At 37.4% G+C, this 21,390-nt stretch overlaps 1 long non-coding RNA gene across 3 annotated transcripts; it reads left to right on the top strand.

The window, feature by feature from the left end:
* Positions 1–57: 57 nt before the first annotated feature.
* LOC113964953 lies at positions 58–20,992 on the top strand. Of its 3 annotated transcripts, XR_003533358.1 has the most exons (7): positions 58–159; positions 1,232–1,462; positions 2,237–2,283; positions 2,958–3,015; positions 4,103–4,183; positions 18,417–18,502; positions 19,710–20,992. It is a non-coding gene; the product is annotated as an uncharacterized LOC113964953 (long non-coding RNA). The 3 variants fall into 3 exon arrangements; XR_003533356.1 differs by lacking the exons at positions 58–159; positions 4,103–4,183 and having other exon boundaries at positions 460–1,462; XR_003533357.1 differs by lacking the exons at positions 58–159; positions 2,237–2,283; positions 4,103–4,183 and having other exon boundaries at positions 460–1,400.
* Positions 20,993–21,390: the final 398 nt, after the last annotated feature.

A 21,390-nucleotide genomic window follows, 5' to 3' on the forward strand; every position in this document is an offset into this window, starting at 1 on the left:
CGGCGGGCGGTGCGGCCGCATCCGCCTCGCTGCCTCCGCGCGACCCGTCCCCGCGCGCCGCGGGGGGCGGTGGCGCCGCCGCTGCCGCCGTCTCTGCCCTTGTCCCTATCCCTTCCCGCGGCGGCGCTGGCAACCCTCGCCACCCTCCTCCTCGTCCTGGTGAGAGCCGCGCACCGCGGTCATGGCGGGCCCGGGGGTCTCCGTGGCGGGGGCGGTGCGCCAGACCGCCCCGTGCCCGCCCCCGCGTTGCGGAGCGGGGGCACTGCCCGCGAGTCGCGGCCCTGCCAGGGGGTCCCAGGGGGCTGCGGCGGGCCCGGGCAGGGCTGGCCCTGGAGCAACGGGTGGCATCGGGAGCCGTGCGGGCATCAGCCGGCGGGGCTGCTCTGGTGCGGGAGTTGGTGCAGGCAAGGCGTCCGGGGACCTGCGGAGGGGATAAAGACGCCTTGGGAAATGTGGTAACGCCCGTTCGCGGTAGCCATTTGGGAAATCGCTGTTTCTCTGCATGGCTGAAATACCCTGCAAGTTGCAGAAATTGGACACCGTGGAAGGTGGAATTCTGCTGCCTGTCCGCAGTGCCACGTATGCCTCCTGCCTGGGGAGGTGGCGGAGTCCTCCTGTCCACATATGCCTCCTGTCCCTGGAGGTGTTTCCTGGACGTGGCGCCCAGTGCCATGGTGTAGGTGACATGGTGGTGTTCGGTTGTAGGTTGGACTTGATGATCTCAGAGGTCTTTTCCAACCTAATTGATTCTGTGATTCTGTATGTGGTGTCACCAAATAAAGTGCTCCAAACCCCAAGTTCCATGGCTTTATTTTAGCTATTCATAAGGTGATCAGAGCCTCTGTTTTGCAAGCACATGTGACTGGCTGGTCATGAGCCAAGGCCTTGATTTCAGTGGCACAGGGTGGGATCAGAGGCCGCACCAGTTTGTGTGCTTGAGATTACTTGGGGAAGGGGCTGTGTGTGCTTGGACCACAACTTTGGAGGCATCTGCATACTTTGCAGTCAAAAATAGTAACAAGCCAATGATGGTGACAGTGCTCAGACTAAGAGTAACCAAACGGCATGAGAGGATTTTAGTCCTGTGTGATTCAATCAGTGGGTGAAGTTCCACAGCATTGACCCACCTCATTATTGAAATACATTTGGTTGCCCTTTGTAGCACATTCAACAGCTAGGTCAACTTCTAATAGAATGGTCAACAATTTTTCTTATTTCTTTTTCATCATAGATTTGTGCAATTGCTTATGTAACTCCCCAAAAATGCCAACCCTTCACCGACACAAAGAAGAGAAATTCTTCATAAACGCTAAAGGCAGGAAAGAACCTGTACCAAGTATACATGATCCCCCTACAAGGGAACTCTGTTGTGGTGCCTTCATATGACGAGGAAGACTGGTGTAAGATTTTTCTTGTTTTGAGGAAAAGAAAATCTATCTGTTGTTATTGTAATAATGCAGAGGTCAGTTATGTTTGGGGTAGATTCTGGCAGGCCAGATTATGTGTCAGATTTTGGACACAATTTCCAGAAAACAGTCCATTTACATTGAATTTCAAAATTAAGTCATTGTGTAACTTGATTTCTGCTGCAAAAAATAGCATGGGGCACTTGTAAGAGTCCTCTGTTTTAATGAACCCCAGAAGAATGATTGTTCATTGCTCCTGTAAATGCTGCAAGGCAAGAAGTAAAAAAAAAGACTTTTAAAACTTATTTGAGAGCTTTCCACTCTTTAAACAGCAGCAGCTTCAAACGAGCAGAAAAAAGGATGATCTCACAGGTTTGTGTTTGACTTGGCCATAGATATGAGTACCTGATATTGAGTGAAGGCTTTCAGATGTGATAGAAATAATTAAACATGGTAGTACACAAGCTGTCAGCTTGCTTAAGTAGATAGTCAGTGCTGGTTTTCAAGGTCAGTCATGAAGAATGATTTCTTTTTCTTCTAATCTTGTGTAGAGAATTACAAATTTCAAAATGCAAAATTGGTTCCTCAGAAGAAATATCTTTATCATGTCTTTTATCATGTGTGTGATTTTCTTCAGTGTTCTTTTTGCATTCAGAAAGGACAGAACTTCAAGTTGCAGCTGCTAAGCTTGTTTGCTGAAGGTAGTGTCATATGAAAGAGTCGATTTGCTCAGCTTTGCTTTGTGGTTGTTTACAGCTTGCTTGTGAAAGTGCTTTTGGTGCTTTACCTGTTATAATCTACTAACCTGACCTCCTCTACCTTTTCTCTAGTACCTCTTATGATGGATAAAGCTTTGGATTATCTAGAAAAAAGACAGGTATTTTCTTTTTGCATTCAAAATTCATTATTTTTTGGTGTATTATGTATAATAAGCAGTGATCTAGTTACTTTGTTATGTTGGTGTATATTAAACAGTAATACTTGGCTACTTAGAAGTAACACTTCTGTCTCTTATCAGTTATTTTTAGATCAATTGCAAAAAAGTATTTTTAAATTAAGTAATAATTTAATATACTGCTATGGGATGAAAAAATCTTCATGTGAATGTTATCTTTCCAAGACAAAGCTAAAGATTAGCCATACATTTAACTTTCTAAACTAAATCCTAGTTTGTTCCAACAAGTTTCTTAAGTATCTGTTCTTCATTATAATTTGTTCTCTAGGTAAGAAGCCCATTGTGAAAGTTTGTGGATTTTGTTCTTTTTGGGTTTTCTCAACAGTGATAATGTTCCGAGTGTTCATCTTTTACAATTGAATTGATTTTTCAGTTCTGGATGGTAGCATGACAACCCAGTGTAATGGTACATTCATCAAGTATGATGAAATTCTTTAATTATGCCATGTTAACAAATTTACTATATCATATTAGTGTCCGTTGGCAACCATGAATGATTTAAAACCTACTGGAGAGAAAAGAATAATGATGTTTGAAAGACCTACTGCCTACTTAAGAAATTAATTAAATATATTATTTCTGCCTTTATTTTCAAGAAGCGAGACTTATGAAGTCATAGTGGTTAATGATGGCAGTAAAGATCAAACTACAAAGGTAAGAAAAACAATTGTCTTCCCAAGCAATCAGAGGTGTGGGGTTTTGTTATACATTTCTGGAATGTAACAGTTTTTTGCATTTATATTTTGGTACTTGAAATAGTTGACAATAGAAGTTCATATTTCTGAGTGCTTTCTGTCATTGTTCTTTATACATCGTGGATGTCACGTATGCACATGAATACACATATAATTCTTCTGCAAATTCTAGTTTTCTTGGTTGGCTACTGTTACTGCCATTTTCCTGCAGCTGAGATTCTCAGAATTCTAACCCTAACTTCAAGAAATTTCTTACAAAATACTCTTATGTATGCATAGTGATGATGTGAATATGAACTTGAGGAAGCTAAAAAGTCTTTTAAAATACCCAGTTCATACTGTGATTGACAGAACATCTGACATAGTTCTTCTTCACACTCTTCATGGCATTGTTTATTTAAAAATCCCTATGTCAGTAGTAGTATTTTCAAAATAGTTCTGTATTCTTCTGGTTCAACTTTGATGTCTGTCACTGGAAAGGAAGGCTCACTAACTTGGGGGCTTTTTTCACTACTGCTTGGAAGATGTTTGAGGTAGCTACTAAAATGCATACTGCTTTTTGATTTACTTTCCTTAAGCTTGTCCATTAAGGATTGCTCATAAATATTTTTGACTACCGTGCATTCCTTCTGGCATCTCTTTTAACTGAGCATACAACGGCTGCAGGCCTCTGGACTTACAAGCACTCAAGACAACCTTTAGAAAAAAATAAGATGAGAAAATCCGTGCTTTCTCTTCCTCACAGCATGGAACAAAATCTGCAGATCTTTGCAGTGTGAATGGGATTTTAGATCAATGTGAATTTTTCTTTAAAACCACAAACAGCAGCAAGACAAGTGATAAATAGGTGGCTGTAGTAGAAAATTATATTTCTTTTATTAACTCTTGGTGTTAATATAAAAGGTCTGTAATAGTATAAGTTAAATTAGGTTTGAGGTTTTTGGAGGTGGGAGGATGGGGTTTGGAGTATCCTGTTCTTTTGAATATGACTAGTTTCTTCAGTCTTCTTGTTTTGACTGTGAACTGGTTTTTATTTTCCCGAGCAGACTCCAGTGAACACTGGCAATGTATTTGTGCTGACTGAAGTGGTTATACCTCTGTGCTGTTAATTTATTTTCTTTTAAAGGGTGAGCAAACGTAAACTTCTACCTTGATTCCTGGGTTTGTTTTATGCTGGTTTTTTGTGTGTCTGTCAGGTTGCAATGGAGTACTGCAAGAAATATGGAAGTGACAAAGTGTAAGTGCTTTCTTCGGTAAAAAGTCGAGGGAAAGGAGGAGCAGTCAGCATGGTAATAGATACTTTCATCTCCTTCTCTGTTTGAACCACCAAATATGCAGAAGATAGACTTGTGCTGATTGACATTTTGAATTCAATGCATTAACAAAATGATTATGAGAAAACTGAGTACAGATTCTATAGATTAAAGCAAAACCTGTTTTTCAAAATAAACTTATTTGAGATCTTGGAAACAGTATTTTCTTGCCAGGAAGATCAATAATGAAGACATTTTTTTTGTATGAGATTTCAAAGGGAAAAAAACCCCTTGAATTTCATATTCATGTTAGTTCCACTTAGAAATAGACTTGTGTTTATAAAAGCCAACCAAAAAAAAAAAAAAAAACCAACCAAACTGTTACAGATTAAAGTTAAGTTTTTGTAGACAAAATACAGCCAAATTTCCAAACTTTGTTCTTCAGGTCATAGATGTGTTTTTTAAAATGGCTAACAAAGAAGCATTTTCATCCTGCAAAGTTTGTTTTTACTGAAGCCCACTGTCATCACCCACACTCGATAGCAGAAACAGCACAATTTATGCTTTCACATAGACATTATCCTGAAATCATGTTGTCCTAAAAATAAAATAGCTGTTACGCATTTAGAAGGAATATTTTTTCCTAAGATGAATAACACTTTACTTTTACAAAAAAGGGTAGTATCATCTGTGAGTTATCAGTGACTTGTCTTTATCTGTATTTTATGCTCTATCTTTAATGTGTCAATTTTATTTTTTTATGAAAAATGAGTAATATAGGAAATGGAGAGAACATTATATTAGAACACATGGAGCTTTTGTAAGGTATATACTTCTGAAGTTATTTCAAGAGAAGGAGAAAATCCTCTGTGTGATACACTTTTGCAGTGCAGAGTGTAGAGTGTATGCTTCCTTGACAAGGTTTTCCAAACTCACACATGCTTGGCTGTGACAGTACTTTGGTCAAACCCACTGCTAATTGTTTTCCTATCTGGACCCCTTCAAAAATTGTGAAATTTTTCTGACCAAGCACATGGCAAAGCAATCTGTGAGACCTGTGCATCACAAACATTTTGCAGTGATACTGTGACTTAAGACTGAATCTTAAATTAGTTTTGAGAAATAACTCTTGAATTCTCTTGAAACAGTGTTGGGAAAAACTACCTCTGCATCCTCCTTTCCATAGCTGAAATGACATAGAAAAGCCATTCAGTGCACTGGCAGCTGCTAATCACTGCTTCTTGTGCTCCCTTCTACAGCTGACTAGCAACTTGTTGACTTTTAGATTTTGGTTTGTGAAGCTTTTAGTTTGGAACCTTCTCTTTAGAGGGATTGTTAGCCTTTTGTGTCATGCATTGTGTGTCACTGTGGGACACCTCACAGTGTGTAAAGTCTCTAGATGTTATTATAATATAAGTTGGTAAATTGGGGTTAGTAGCAGAATATTAAGACTCAATTGTGAGATATCTCACTCTGTGAAATATCACTGTTCTTGTTACTACATTAGATTTTTGGAGTCTTTTGCATCTAGCTTATGACAAATACTGATTTCGAAAGTGTTGATTTTTACTGACTATTTTCATTGGAGGGTGTCTTTAGTTCCCGGGGGAAGAAAATTCTTATGGCTGATGCAGATGGAGCTACAAAATTTGCAGATATTGAAAAAGTAGAAGAAGGTCTAAAAAATCTCCAGCCATGGCCTGTGAGTATAAATTCTCATGGCTTTAGTTTAATACATATGCACAGAGATTGACTTTTGTAATTCTCTTCAACTTTTTTGAAATCCAGTTGATGTAGTCTGAAGACCTAGGTGTAAGCTTAGAAGCCTCAAGAATGGGCGGTCAGAAAGAGCTTCCACAGAGTTCTTAACTGCTTTGCATCCAGTGGGCCTACTTCAATGCAGTACAGAATGCTCTATTTATCCTTCCTTTAACTTCTTTGAAGTTGTTCTGTTCTGTATAAATACCATGTGTTGCCTACTTAGTTTTCTTTGGTAACTGTTTTGTATTTTCATTTTATCTGATGTCATCCTGTATACCTTTAAGGATGCATCTTAATTTCACCTTCTTTTAAAGAGGTTTTCTTTTCTCAGAGTCCTTAGTTAAATGACAGTGTTTGGAAGAACTTTTATTGTAAATAAAAATTCAAAAACCTGGGGAACAAGAACACCTCCCTGGATAGTCATTCTTTTTTGAGAGCTTGACTTGAAAGAACTGAGGTTAATTTTCTGCTTAAACACAGATGAGTGAGGTACTTGTAGCTAGTTTCCCAAAGTGCCAGAAGTGATGTGCAAGCTTCCAGCCAGAGCTGCAAGGGATGTGCCTGTGGAATGGGTCATAGTCTGTGAGTTCAGAAGCACAAGTACAGGAGCCAACAGGCAGCAGTGTGACTCTGATGCTTTTTGCTACGAGGGCAGCAGCAGCTCTAGATTTGAGAGATTTTATGTGAGAAATAGTAGCACGAGAACGATGCTAAACCTTTCGTTTTCATTGCATTTATTTAATTTGAGGTTATATGTTTGTCTAACACCATGGCATTTTATTTGTTTGAAGGTACATCAGTGCAACAAGTACTTCATTCTGTTACCCTTCCATTGCACAATATTTAAGGAAAACATTCAGTTCCTAGGAATGCTGCACGCTTATCTGTGCTGTTAAACATATATACTGTATTCATACAGTAAACAGTGTAAGCTAAACCAAACCTGAATAAATTGAAGTAATTTGTATGCACCATATGCAAACTGTAATAAACTTTAGATTATCTGTAAACTGTAGAAAAAACTGATTTAGGCTCAGAATTTAGCAGTAGAAGAAGTGCAGCTATAAGAAGCAGAAAAGTATAGTGCTTTGAAGTTTTTATGTGGTTCTCAACACAAGATTACACTGATTCTGAAATACTAGTTTAAGTAATAACTTTTTAATTTATATTTCTAGAGCTTATCTGCTCTACAGATTCTGCAATTAAAGAATCAATATTTGTAAAAGAATGGAAGCTAAAAATAAGGAAAAGATTGTCGTAAGTTTAGGATGTGCTCCATCATATACAGAGGATGTGTTCTGGATTTCAGGCACTTTGTACTTGTTTCAGTCAGTGTTCCAATTTATGGATTTAATTTTTCGAGTTGAGGACATGTCACAAACAGAGCCTCTAAACCCTGATAAAATTGGTAACTAGTAACCAGTACTGGGGCTAGAGTGGAAGGAAAATGAGTTCATTTATTACTGATTCCCTTCCAGTGCAAGAGCTTGACCTGCAAATCTTGAAACCTGTTTAAAGTGATTTAAGGATAATTAGCAGCCAACTGTTTGAAGACTATCTCAATTCTTGGTAAAGTGGTGTAATTTTTCTTTATTACTCATTGTAAAATTTGTGAGTTTTGAACACACAGACAGTGCTGGCTATGTGTGGCTCTTGTGGAATAAACAGTGATGCATAGGCACATGACCTTATCTTGCATCTGGTTTTCTGATGTCTTGGCAGAGAGTAGTTGACAAAGTACAGGCATGGGACTTGTATTGCAACAGACACGTTGCTGGGCTCATTTTTTCAGCATCATTGGTTGTGCTCATCATGTTGAATGTTTTCATGAGTAAGCTTTGTTTATACTGATGCTTAATACTTGAAATAATTCTAAAATATATACACAACTACTAAAACAGTTACAAAAGTTCAAAACAAGATACACTGGTAATGTTCAGAAATTTGAACCTAGAAAAAATGCTTCATTGTATGATCAGGTACTGGATGCAGATAAACTTTCTTCAGTGCACTCATGTTTCTTTTCATCTCTGAAGGTCTTGCTACATAGGGGAGAGGACTTTTATCTTTTAATACAAAAGTACAATTTTTAGGATGTGTCTGTTTCCTGTTTCTCCATGTATTTCTGATTTTAATAAAGGAATCACCAACTGGTTAGGTAGAACTGATTTGTTTGAAATATGTAGCCCATTTCATTTCGTTGTCCAGCTGTCCCTAGTCTGAAACAAAAAGACAGAAAGACTACTACAGTGGGAAGAAAATACCTATTCTATAGTGCAATAGGTATAAAACAGTTGCAGAACAGTCTTTTAGATGTTGGGATGTCTCTCTGTACTTAATGGCATCTAAAACGGTAGAATGAAGCTGTGATAAGCAGCTGTATAGGATTTATTGAGACCAGAATTTCACCTTAAATTCAGTCTGAAGACATCAAGAATTCTGTTCTGCCTCCAGAATTGTTAATGTACTTTAATGGATCTAAAATATGACAGGTATAAATAGTCTTAGGAGTGATAATCATAACCCAGGAACGCCTCTTTGTGAAGTAAGTGCACAGTTTCACTGTCTGACAATCATGCAGCCTCTTAGCGCTTCCCTTTTGGCACTAGTGGCAGCCTTGTGTTCTTGGTCACAGAGCCAAAGAAGCCACACCAGATCCACCATTAACTGGAACACTTTTTGAAAGGCACAACCTATGGATTTTAATTTAAGCCAAAGGCTGTTGCATAATAAGCTGAGCATCTTCTCATTTTTCAAGTGAGGTTCTAAATTGTTAGGTGTGAAGGCATCTCTTTTCACCCAGAGATGCTTACCAGTTAAATTGATGGCTCCTAAAGATTTTACATGATACTTGGTTTGCAATCTTAGATACAATCACTTAAATTGAGCTTAAGACCAGCAGTGAGTTCAGAAGTGATTTGTAGATCAGAGTTCTAGTTGTTTGGGAACTGTCTTGAATAAAAGACTAAGAGCGACCTCTGCAAATCCAGACTCCAGCCTCTGGAGTCCACGGACAAACTTATCCGAATGATTATTGCATCAAGAACAAAAATGTACCCAAAGAGTAGGCTGGGAGAACATTTACCAGGAACATAAAATATATCCCTGAAAGCAAAAGAACAAAAGAGATGACTGTGTAACATTGCTGGAAATATAAAATGAAGTATTATCTTACACAGGAGCCTTTACTTAAGACCTGATTTTTACTTGGTCTGTCGTATACTGCAAAAAGGTGCATTCTCCAGTTGCATTCTCTTAAGTGCCTTAACATGGTGTGTGCAAGCTCTGGAGATCATTTAGTCTTGAATGAACTAAGTTAGGTGGCAAATAACAGGAGATGCTCCCATCTGGAGTTTTTTAATAATTAAAAACTTTTTCAATTTTTGTGTTGGACTAGCAGCTGGAACCTCTTTAGTTTAAATGTGTATTCTTAAGAGTAGCACTTTATGGTGTCCTGCTGGCTTATTGTCCATTGTCTGTCTTGGTAACTTTTGAATTTATTGCATCTGTTCAGCCAAGTTTTAGAAAAACAAGAGGACTAGACAGAGGGAAAAAATAGCTTATAAGTGTCCAGTGGAGTAGAGTGTGTAACATGCCATGCTCTTCCTCCTTCACTCTTCTTTTCCTTGGGGAATTTCCAAAGAAACGTGCAGAAGATACTGTGGTCTTCCCACTCATTACTTGAAATCCAGGTGTAGGTTCCTGCTTTACTTAATAAAGCATTTTTCCAAGTGAAAAGCTGCTGTGAACTGGGGAAAGCAGAAAAAAGGACTTGGGACTTCCCTTATCCTAGGCTGTGCTTGACTGGCAAGTCTTTCCCTTTCAGCTGTAATTTTGTTTCACTGTAACAATTGATAGGTTCTATTTTCCTTCCAGTGCAAAACAGAATCAGTTTACAAACTTTGAAAACTGTCACAAAACAGGATTATTGTCCTGTAAGACAGCTCTGTTCAAGCACTTCACTCATCACTTAAATGAAACCATCTTACTTACTGCCTTTTGTCCACAGCGCTCTTACTTTTGAACTCGTCTTATGTACAAGTTCCACTTCCTTGTTTGGTTTCTCTGTGTCAAAGAGATCAGGGACACACAGTGAGGATTTAAACTTCTAACCAGAGGAGCTGCCTTGCAGACTTTCTCAACTCTTCATATAGAAGAGTGGTAAATTGTTCCTTTTTTTTGTTGTTGGGTGTTTTTTAATAATTGAACATGGTTTTGAAAAAGTAATTTTAGTATTGCAGCTCCTATGAAGCATGTCATGTCTGTGTATAAATCCTAGCTGCTCAGTTTAACCAGTTGTAGTACTGCTTGCATGGCAGCTTAGATTTCTCGTTATGTTCAAATATCCTGGTAATTGCGAGAAATTCTATGTTCTTTACAATTCAGTACTGCTTAAGCAAAACATTTTACCTAGAATCAATATCTGATGTTTGTAATTGCTGAAGACTCAAAGTGAAAGCAAATGCTTATTCTTTTCTTATTTTCTTGCTAAAATATTTGATGAGAGGACTACTGATACATATCATTAGTTTGAGACAATAGAAGATGATTCATATTCTTTGAATTACTTTAGAGCTCCTTTTGTTGTAATTTAGCTAGAACATTTCCCTTATGAGAGTGATACAGTCATGAGTACTGTTAAGGGACTGAAACACTGTTTCCACACAATTACTATAATTTCTGTAAATTTCCTGCACCGAAATTGTTGCTAAAAAGGATAGTTTAATTAAGTATAATCAAATATTTTCAAACTGTTGTCTTCATTCAAGAAAATCTCTCGTGGGCTACTGCTTGCTGACAGGGAACAGAATTACTGAACAGTGTTCCCGTACAAAAATGAGTGCAAGCCTACAGTACCTAATCAATTCCAATACATCTAGTTTTAGGTTGAGGTTTGGCAGTGATAGTTGAGCTACGTTGCTCCTCCAGAATGAAATTGTGAATGTAGTGTTTGGGCACACAAGTGTGGAACATAGAACTTCTGTTGTATGGAATCTGTAACTGTGAGCGGTCAACGTTCAGAAAATCACTTTGTCTCACTTTTCTACCCAAGTGGTTTGCATATTGCTCTAAAGGAAACTAGCTGAGCCAGAAGTATGATTTGTGCTGCTACCTCCAAACTCAAACTTGATCTGTAAAGTTCTCTAAATTTCACATAGAGGGATTTTCTAAATACATGGTTAAACACATATGTGAGGTCCAGAAGTGCACATCCCAAAATTACCTTATTTAACTTCACTTTATAAATTAAGTTCTTCAAGAAGAAAACTGAAAGAAATAAATGAGGATAATAAGTTTAAGCTGTAAAAATGCAATCTTAAATTTTATTTTTTTTCAAACTGAAGATTTAATTGCACTTACTGGTTATATAAAGTGTTTTCTACAGAAAAAATCTTAAGTTTTCTTCTGCCAATTCAATTTTGTATCACCAAAGGAATGAAAGAGTAAAAATAAATGTGCTGTCCATTATCTGGGAATAGAGGCAATGAAAAAAGAATATTGCTGACTTATAGTAATTATATTGTTGATGTGTAACACACAGATTTTCATTTCTTAATTCATTGCGCCTTGTATGTACTGCTATAAAATTGGCCTTCTAGTCTTGCACTTTTATTTACAGTAATCCAAAAACTAATCCCTTATTTATCAAAAATGTACTGGTTAGTGAAGAGGAATGTTTGTTTTGTTTGTCAAGGAAAGAATAACACAAATTCTTCCAATAAAGAAGCTCTTCAGATAATTCCAAGTCACAAATTTGCCTAAAACAACAATAGCTTGTTTGGGTTTTTTTAGTTTGGTTTAATTTTCTGCTAAAACAGGAAATATATTGTCTGGTTTTATCTTCATCTGTCCATCAGCAGTCTCTGTGTTTCCCTGCTTTCAATTTCATGTTTATTGGCTAATTTAAACCAAATCTGGCAGAACAGTAGAGATTTGAAGATCAAAAGCTTTGGCAAGTTTTGTGGAAACTGAAACCCTCTTAGAGGAGAGAAACTCAGATTATTGCCACTGCTGAAGAAAAAAAACTACAATAAGGATTCAAAAGGTAATTACCAGCTTCACAGCTAGTCATTTAGCATGTGCAACTGGAAGATAACTTGTCAGTGCACAAAACTGAGTACTGTCCCTTTCCCAGTTAATATTTATAAGACCTGGAAATAAACTGGGACATGGGGAGGTATAAGTATATGGGGAGAGTGGATAAATTTAAAGAAATTATAGTCCTAAGTTAAATGTCAGTGTTGTACAAACAAGTGCAATAATTGCAGTTGGAAATTAGATAGGGACGTCAAATAGTCATCCCACAGATCTTCCATAGATACTTTTGTATGTAATTTTGTAAGAATCAGAAATAGATCAGTAGTGGAAGCCTTTTCTTTTAAAAAATTCTGGCCCCTAATACCTTTCCGTTGCATAACGTGTGTAAGAAGGAAAATAAAAACTGGTTAGATATTGTATCATAGAGGTTCTGTACCTACCACGAGTATGAAAACGTAAGAGTAAGAAGTAGTCATCAGTATTGTATTTCTGCCAGAACCTGCAACAATGTGGGGTCCCCAGCTGTGTTACAGAACAACTCATTCATACTGAGACCAGTATGAATGAGTTGCAGAGAAACCACTATCTTGATATTGGGTAAAAGGCACTGAAAGCTGGGTTTGTTACAGCCTCTGCATCACTGCACTGGGGCTATTCAACATCTGAAGAAATTATTTGATTCTCTTGGAGTCTTAAAATCCTACAAGTGAAGTGCAGCTCTGTTAGGTATTGAAAGAAGAGTTCAGTTCAGGATGGTCAGAGCTCAGATGTTCTGGGTATAATGGAGAATAATGGAGAGTGCTGGAGAATGGGAATAATGGAGAGTGCTGGAGAATATTCAACAAATAAGCATCATTTAATCAAATAAAAGCCATCTGAGAGCATCCTGGTCCTTGAGTCTGTCGAGGGCTCCCCAGCTGCTGCACTGGAGCATGTGGTGAGCTGTTGAAGGGAATGAACATGAGGCTTCTGCGAAAACCAGATCATCTGTCCTGTCTGCTCAAGTTTTGTCAGGCTTGGATTTTTTGGGGTACTACAATGCTAGGTGAATTCTTATGTGAGCACATAACAAATATTTACACTAAAATTCATGCAAAATGTGTTTACTCATGATGTTAATATAAAATTACTATAAAATCAGCTACCTAGTAATTCCTACCTGCTTAGACCTTCACTTTTTTATGCTTTCTTAATGTTTTCCATTGCAGTGGACATTGATGGCAATATCACCTCTTTAATGTTAAAAATACTAGGAAACAGACCACATTTTTCTTCTTGCTGTGGTGAATTTGATTTATAGTTGCTTATACTTAGGAAATCTTGAAAGCAAACTGAAGTATACAAGGAAAAATACAGTTCTATCATTATGGCAATAAGGATCATGTAACACTTTTTAAAAAGAGACCAACAGATTTCCTAGAATATTTTGTTAATCTAACCTTAAAGTTTAGAAAGAATTTGAAAATCAATAGATTCTGCAAACTGTTTATACATTCAATATTAAGTAGTAATACCTAAATCCTAAACTAGCATTTTAGTGAGTGTTCTCATTGTCTTTTTGTTTAACTGTTCTTCGGAGAGCTGACTCTGTATATATGAATGCAAACCAAACATTCTTGAAATTTACTTTCTAAATAGCAGTGTTTTGACATTAGTTTGAAATGAGAGCAACCTTTTGAACAGAGAGCAAGCATATGCTTTGTGTTTTAGGTTCTGAATCTGATTACACCATTAATCTGTTTTTCAGAAATGGATGGAGCACATTTTTTAATTTAAGACTTAAAAGAAAATTAAAAGAGATATTATAAAAACATAACAGAGACAGTTGTAATTACTTCAGGCTACAAAAGAAGGTCTAGTTCTGCATCTACAATCTCGACTTGAGAAATGTAACTGTGTTAAATTTTGATGCACAGGAGAAATATTGGAAAATTAAATGGTCTCACTGGCAGAATTTTCCTATCCTAAATTTGATCATTGCTTTCTTCTGACAACCAAACAAAATTATAAATTTCCTTCCAACCAGAAAATGTCCATCCTTAGGAGAACCAGACATAGCAGCGATTACTGTCCTACCTGGAATAATGATAAAAAACATAGTTCTAGTCCTGGTTTGATTGACAAACTTTTGTGAAGTTGCAATTTATTATATTACCCAAGGCAGCAGATCACTGGTTAGATCAAATGGTTGCTATTACTTTTGTCTGTAAAAGTTGCCTTGTGCACTGAACAAGCCATGCTGTTTCACTTTTAAAACTGGAAAGATCAATATAAAAAATTAACGTTTGTTTATCCAATTTGTCACTAATCTTTAAATGTGACTCACCATATAAAAATTACAGAAAAATAAGCATTCATATTGCTACAGGGATTTTTTTTCCCACTTCTTTGGCATTGTAGACCTACACAAGCCATGGAATGAATTTTTTTCCTGGTTTTCTGCATGGCATGTAGAATTGTTTATTAATGTCTAATCAACACAAAAACATTTTGCTACTTTAACTTTGTCTCTTTTGTTTTACAAAAAGTCTTGCTCCTGGCACACATATGCGGACTTTCAAAAGCCTCAGTTTAGCTAGAGCAGTGCTGGCAGACTAACCCATTTGACATCTTGTTTCGTTCTCAGACCTCTTTGACTATTGGAATTTTTCTCTACCCATTAAGAGTTTACTGGAAAAACATATCATGAGTGTACAAAAGTCCTGAATTCCAGTTAAAACTTTATAACTGAAGGTCTGAATTTGTTTTTTGAAACTCATAATATAGTACCAGGAAAAAAAGAAGAGTCCTAGTGCAATTTTAAAATACAGAATAATTTTTCAGGATATGTATTTTATAAGCTCAAGCATTTTAAGGGTTCAGTTTAAAAGGATGGAATTCAATTAAACACCTACCAACTTGGTGTTCAAATGAATTTTAGCCAGCATTGTCTTAAATTGTAACTTAACCAAAACACAACTACCTGGAGAATTTTTTCTTTATTTTACATTACATATTAGTGTCAATTAACACATAATGGAGCCACTAGAAATAGATGGGGAAATTGTTCACACCGTATATTTTTGTGTGTCTAACTTTTGGATCTAAACTTAGATTGGAGCCTGAATTCATTCAGGCTGGAGCCAAACTTAGGTATTCTGAGCTGTGTGTCCCTCTTCCAAGAGGCACCTACTTTCAGTCTCTGCAGCAGGATGAAGTACATGGTGTGAGTAATACCTTGCTGCTTCTAAGAGTGCTTTTGTCTCATATTAACTAGTCACAAATAATGGCCCATCTTCGCGAACGAAGATTTGGGGAAAGGTCTTTTTACCTTTCCAACCTGCGCAATGGATTTTTTTAGGTGAGACACAGCCTGCGCTGAACTGAGCCCACCCTTTAATCCTAAGGTTCATCTGCCGGGGCCAAGCAAGCTTGGACAATGGCAGTGAGGTCCTCAGGACGTAGGTTTGTTTAGAGTGTCCTTCTCATAGATGGATGGCCACACAGGGCTAACGACCTCCATCAGGCCAGGAGACCGGGGACTCGAACCCGTGGTCGCAGCAGTGAAAGTCCTGCACGCTAACCACTAGGCCACCAGGGGTCTCAACTAGTCACAAATGGCATCCTGGCAAATCGCACTCACCGACTCATCCACTGGTGTGGCTTTGATCTCCTCTAGGACAGGCTCCATGTAACATACTCACACTTAAATTCTGGCTGTGGAAGCTTCTGTATGGTTCTTCTATACCATCTGCGTCTGGTCATCTGCAGTATGGATGTAATGCTATCAGTGTATTGAACATACTGTGGTCTTTATTCTCTGATTAACTATTCTGGTATACTGAAAGGTGATGGGGGAAAGGGAAGAAAAAAGATACCCCAGTGATAATCTACTAAAGTCATTCTCCCTTCAGCTTTGAATAGGTTTTTTTTAATTTTGGGATATGTTCACTGTTACCCAAGTGGCAACCACATGTAACAATATTAGTGTTTAACCTGATTAATTTCTGTACTTTTAATCTTTTACTTTGAGCACTGTAGTTCACAGAACTATTTAATGTTGTTGTTCTGTGATGTATATGCTGACATTCTAGTAATCAGTTGTCCACAGGAATTGTTGCAAATACCAGTTCACTAGGCTAATACTTTATGTAGTAATACTTTTAGAGGAGCTCATATAGTCTAATTCATCAGACAATTATTCTGCGTCTCTTAAGATTTTTAGTCATTTAAGTAGTAAGTATTACAAAATTAGATTTAGTCTTAATACACATGATTCATAAACATTCAAAGGTGAATACATGGGGGTTTTGGCTTACAAATGTAAAATGTCAGCAAAAAAATAATATAACTTCAACAAAAGAGACTGTGGCATAATTAATGAAATAATATTAAGCCCTCATTTAAAGAAAGCAGTAAAATGGCAAGGCTGCTTTGAGCAGATTCAATTCACCAAGGAAAAAAAATGTATTCCTGTAACTGTTTTGGTGACAATTAAAAGATCTGTGTCCTGATCAAAATCAAATTTAAAAAATAGCTCTAAACTCTCCATGCACAGTAAGCGTAGTCTCTGTAGATAACATCTGTTTATGCTGCCTTTGCAGCACATTTCAAAGTCGACTGCTGTTGTTGCGTTCATTAATAGTTTTGCAGAAATACACTGCTAAAAAGGAGAGGGTGGTTTGAGGTAGAAGGAAGTAACATCTGAACTTGGCTAGCAGCCTGCTAAAGTATGACTCTGTGCCTGCTCTTGATCACCTGTCTGTCTCTTTCTACCCTTTCTGTAATGTTAAATGGAATTACCAATGACTTGAATTCAAGCAACCCTTGAAGCATGAATGAATAATGTGGGGTTTTTATTGCATACGTTTTCTCCAGTAACAGAAGATTTTTTTCATTTTAAAAGAAAAATGTCTTGGACTTAGCAATGAGAATTTAAGGAAAATCTAAACTTATGAAGTTATTGAGAGAAAATGTGGACTAATGTTGAATCGTACTTGACTGCCTCACAGCTGCATTTACAAGAGCTCTCTGTAAGCTGGCCTTGAATATCTGTTCCCTTGACTTCAAACTGGGAATCTTATCAACAGCTTGGCTAAAATGTTTCCAGTTCCTTAACCTTCAAGGTTTAGTTTTCTGGGGAAAAAAACCCAAAACCTCTGTATTTGAATATGTTTTGAATCTAGTAGAAACTACATGTGGAAGGCCATTGACAGTTTTTTTCCAATAGGGACTAGTATTTTAGAAAGCTGCTTATTGGGGGAGTGGGGGACTATTTAGCTAAAATTCCAGTTATTAAAACTCATTTAAGGAACAAGAACATCCCTAGTGACGTTTGAAGACTACAAAGAGGAAAAAAAAAAAAGACCTAGCAATCAATAAATCTAAGAAATTTAACAAAAATCAGCAGAATCTTCATAACTGTGATTTGCATTCACCCTTGTCAATAGTAGCTACTGGCAGTTTCATGTGCTGGTTTTTACATGAGCATTACAAGCTGCTAAGCTACTTGTCTGATATCAAAAGCTTCAGTGTTTCCGGTCCAGAAGGCCCATTTGAGCATGCAGTTGCAACAATGAAACACACAAACAATTCTCTGCACGGAGAACTGAGAGGATTGAGGTATATTTTGGACAAAGTGGGCAGAAAAGGGCAGCTGATTTACAGCAGGATCACTTCCCCAGTTCCTTTTGCTGCACAACCTGCAAAAAATTGTGCCAGCAAAAAACACAAGTGTCTCAAGAGGGTTTCTGTGTTGTGCTTTAAATGGTCACTGGATAAAGTAAAACTGTTGTTCAGGTTCTGTTATGCACAGTAACTTAGGTAATTTCTCACTTCTGTGCTGCTGCCTTGAGTTTCTTGACTTAAAAAGTACAAGGAGAAATCATCAAATGGGCATAAAGCCACAGCAGGTAGTTGTCCCCTTTGATGAAACTCCTAAAGGTGTGGAATGACACTGTACGTTTGACTGCTTGGTCTTCATGGTCTTTAAAAATGTTTAAACCATGATAGTGGCCGCAATGAAAAGCAAGCAGCGGTCTGAACACAGCATGACCTATACTTTCAAAAACAGAATGCAGCGAAGTGTTGTTGTTACTGTTGTAATATTGTATATTGCCTGTGTTCTGAGATGTTCAGTCAGGGGAATAAATTTCCCTTCCATGTGCATCTGACCTGTAGAGCACTGATATCAACTGCATAACTGAACAATTAGTTCAGTTATGCGCTTGATACCAATTAAATCAGGCAAGGGATTTAATTAACATTGCCACTGTCTTTCTTCTAGAAATAAGTGTGACTGTATTTTCTATTTCCTGTTCTTCTTCAGGGCATTTGACGTGGAACTTCTTTATATAGCCCAGTGTTTGAAAATACCTGTAGCAGAAGTTGCTGTCAACTGGACTGAAATAGAAGGTAGGCAAATTGTTTATATTCTTGTAAGATTCCTCACATGTCAATCCAGAATAAAGTATCCAATGGTCTGCCCATATTTCACTCAGTTTTGATAACACACAGCCTTCTTTCCATACAAATTTTGAACTTCCTGTCCTTGCCAGCCTTCTTCCATGGCTTGGTACAGGAAGAGTAGGTAAAGGAGTAACAAGGGAGAGAAACTCTGCACTCCCACTGGAGGCAAAAGTAGGTAGTTATACTGCTAGGACAAAACACTACTTTAACATGTCCTCTTGCTGTAATGTGTTAATAAAAATAGAGCAATTGTAAAACACTGTGCAGGAAGTCTGACCATCATCGCTTATTGATTCAACTCTATTTCACTGTGTCTTGCCTTCCAAAATTCTCAGCTATTAAGGCCTCCTCTGAGGCACCATCTCTTCTGAAGATGTGATGTTCTTTCAGACCTGTAGGGAGGTCTCTGAAACTGGGTTACTGGAAAGTATAGTTCCATGCACATTTTGTCATAGCAAAGCCAGCTGAAGAGGTACTGCTTGCTTCTGCTCACTTCCCTCCCATCAAATGCAGTTCCTCCATTTTTTTTTACCCTTTTCATGTTTTTATCTTTTCTCAATCTGAATCTCTTCCCCTCAACACAACTCCTGAACAACAGATAGTACAATGAACTGCAGTGATGATGAAGGGTGCAAGTAGAGAACATCCTGAGACAGCTTTCCTAGAAAGGAAATGCTTCCTTTCAATGCAGTTCCACACATGTATTACACCTATCACAAATGTTAGCAGAGATGGAAGAAGGCTTGGTTTCATGGTGTAGGTTCCTTACTTGCCTGAAAATTGGCACATTCGTATTACTCCTGTAAGGTAAGGTGGCGGCCCTCTTCTCCAAAGTTGATAAAAAGATCATTTGACTAATTATTGGTGTTCAGGTTCCTATTTACTTGAATAAAGCCCTGTAATGGAGAAGACTGTGCATCTTGTCACATACATGGAATTACTGTGCTGCTTACAAACTAGTCTCCCACCTGTGGCATAATGTAATTACTATAAAGCAATAACTTTCAAAATATAAATTTTTATTAATGTTAAGATCTAGGTTGTGTGACTGAGTGTGCTGAGAATGCAGAGTTTCAAGACTGCTTAAGTGTGTGTCTTGCCAGTGCTCATTTTTTTCTAACAATGTCCTGATTTTCTTCTTCATTAATCACAGGTTCTAAGTTAGTAGAAGTTTGGAGCTGGCTGCAGATGGGCAGAGATCTTCTTATTATATGACTGCAATATATGACTGGTGCCTAGCAGCTTGAAAGAAGAAAATATAATTAGGTTATTTACATTTTCCAAATATATTATTATATTTAATGGAACATGAGAACAGTTTCAATCAAATGAAGTGGTGATGAAAGCTGAGGTAATTTGTCATTGCTCCTGCTCTTATATGTTTCATTTTTGCAGCATGTATGTGTTTTGTAAGATTGCCGGCAAGGAATTTGTACATTTTTAAAAGAGAAAGCATTTCAAAAAAGATTTTCTTACCTGGTAATCAGTTTTTATTTTATTAAATAGTAGCTTTAACATGTCTTATAAATTAATTCAAATAAATATATCTGCTTTTGTCTCATCACACTTCTGGAATTTCTATACATGTATTAAAAAGAGGCACTCTATTTTACGTTGTGCAGTGTTGTGTCGTGAATGACCACAACCATTTGTTTCTGTGATATCTGGAAATTTTAGGCGATATTGCAACTTGGAATTATCATTCATGGTTCACACTGATGCATGTTTAGATTCAATGTTATTGGAAACATTAATGGATTTTACTGAGTTATAACAGTAATGTTCTTAAAGTTGTTCTAAGGACTTCTCAGTAGTCTCTTAAAATTCCAAATGTTTTTGTCTGAAGCTGAAATAGTTTTCCTGAGATCAAACTGTAGATCATGTGCAGACTGTAGAAGGTCCAAGACCAAGCACATTTAGTTTTAAAATGTTGTCTTTTATAAATGTGTTTTGTTCGTGTGTACTAATTATTCCTGCCTGCTCAAGGCTAGAAGTCCTTGACATCTACAGGTCTGAAAGTGAAGAGGTTATGGAAAGCTAGTTCAGAGCATGCAAAAATGAGACCCAGTATACACTGGGGGGGCTGTGCATTAGCAATGCCAATCTGATGTTGTCACACTTCAAATGAGATCAGAGAGGGAGGGAGGGGTCTTGAGTCTTTCATAGTAATGTCATGCTATGTTACAGTACAGTAACATAGTTTCATTTGTGCTTTCAAAATAGTTGTGGATTGCCAACAAACTAAGCCAGTCTGTCTTTCAGAAACATGTACAAATTTGAACAGTTGTAAAGAATGAATGGTATATGGTTGTACTTTCACATGGAAATTCACTGGTGATTTTTCTTATTCTTTCTGTAATATTGACTTGGATTTTGTTCCTGTTAGGGTTACCTCAGTTTTCTGTCAAGTGCTGGAATAAATTCTCAAAAAATATATTCAGTTTGATTTCGCAGGCTTTATTCTCTTGCCTAGTCCAGATACATCTCTGTCACTTCTGCAGAATCAATCACAACTCCTCTATGCCATTACTAGAATAAAATACCAGCTTCTCGGTTTTTGTAAAGTGAATTTCTGTGATCAAACGTAAACAGTAATAGCTCTGCTCATAATTGAAGTTGCCCACCAGTTTTCAAAAGCAGATTCCCCAAATTTTCCTCACATCTTACCTTAGAATTGAGCATGTTTGAAATTTTAATGAAAGTAGCTCACCTCTTTCAAATTATGAGGCTTAGGCCATGCATTATTTTTAGCGTGATAAGTAAACATCTGGTGATATCTTCTTAAGAAAAATTCTTCTTTTGAATCATATGCCAAAGGTTGGAAAGAGGGTGCT

The sequence above is a fragment of the Neopelma chrysocephalum genome, unplaced genomic scaffold (assembly GCF_003984885.1).
Source record: "Neopelma chrysocephalum unplaced genomic scaffold, ASM398488v2 Primary Assembly neopelma1_43, whole genome shotgun sequence".
Taxonomy (NCBI): Eukaryota; Metazoa; Chordata; class Aves; order Passeriformes; family Pipridae; genus Neopelma; species Neopelma chrysocephalum.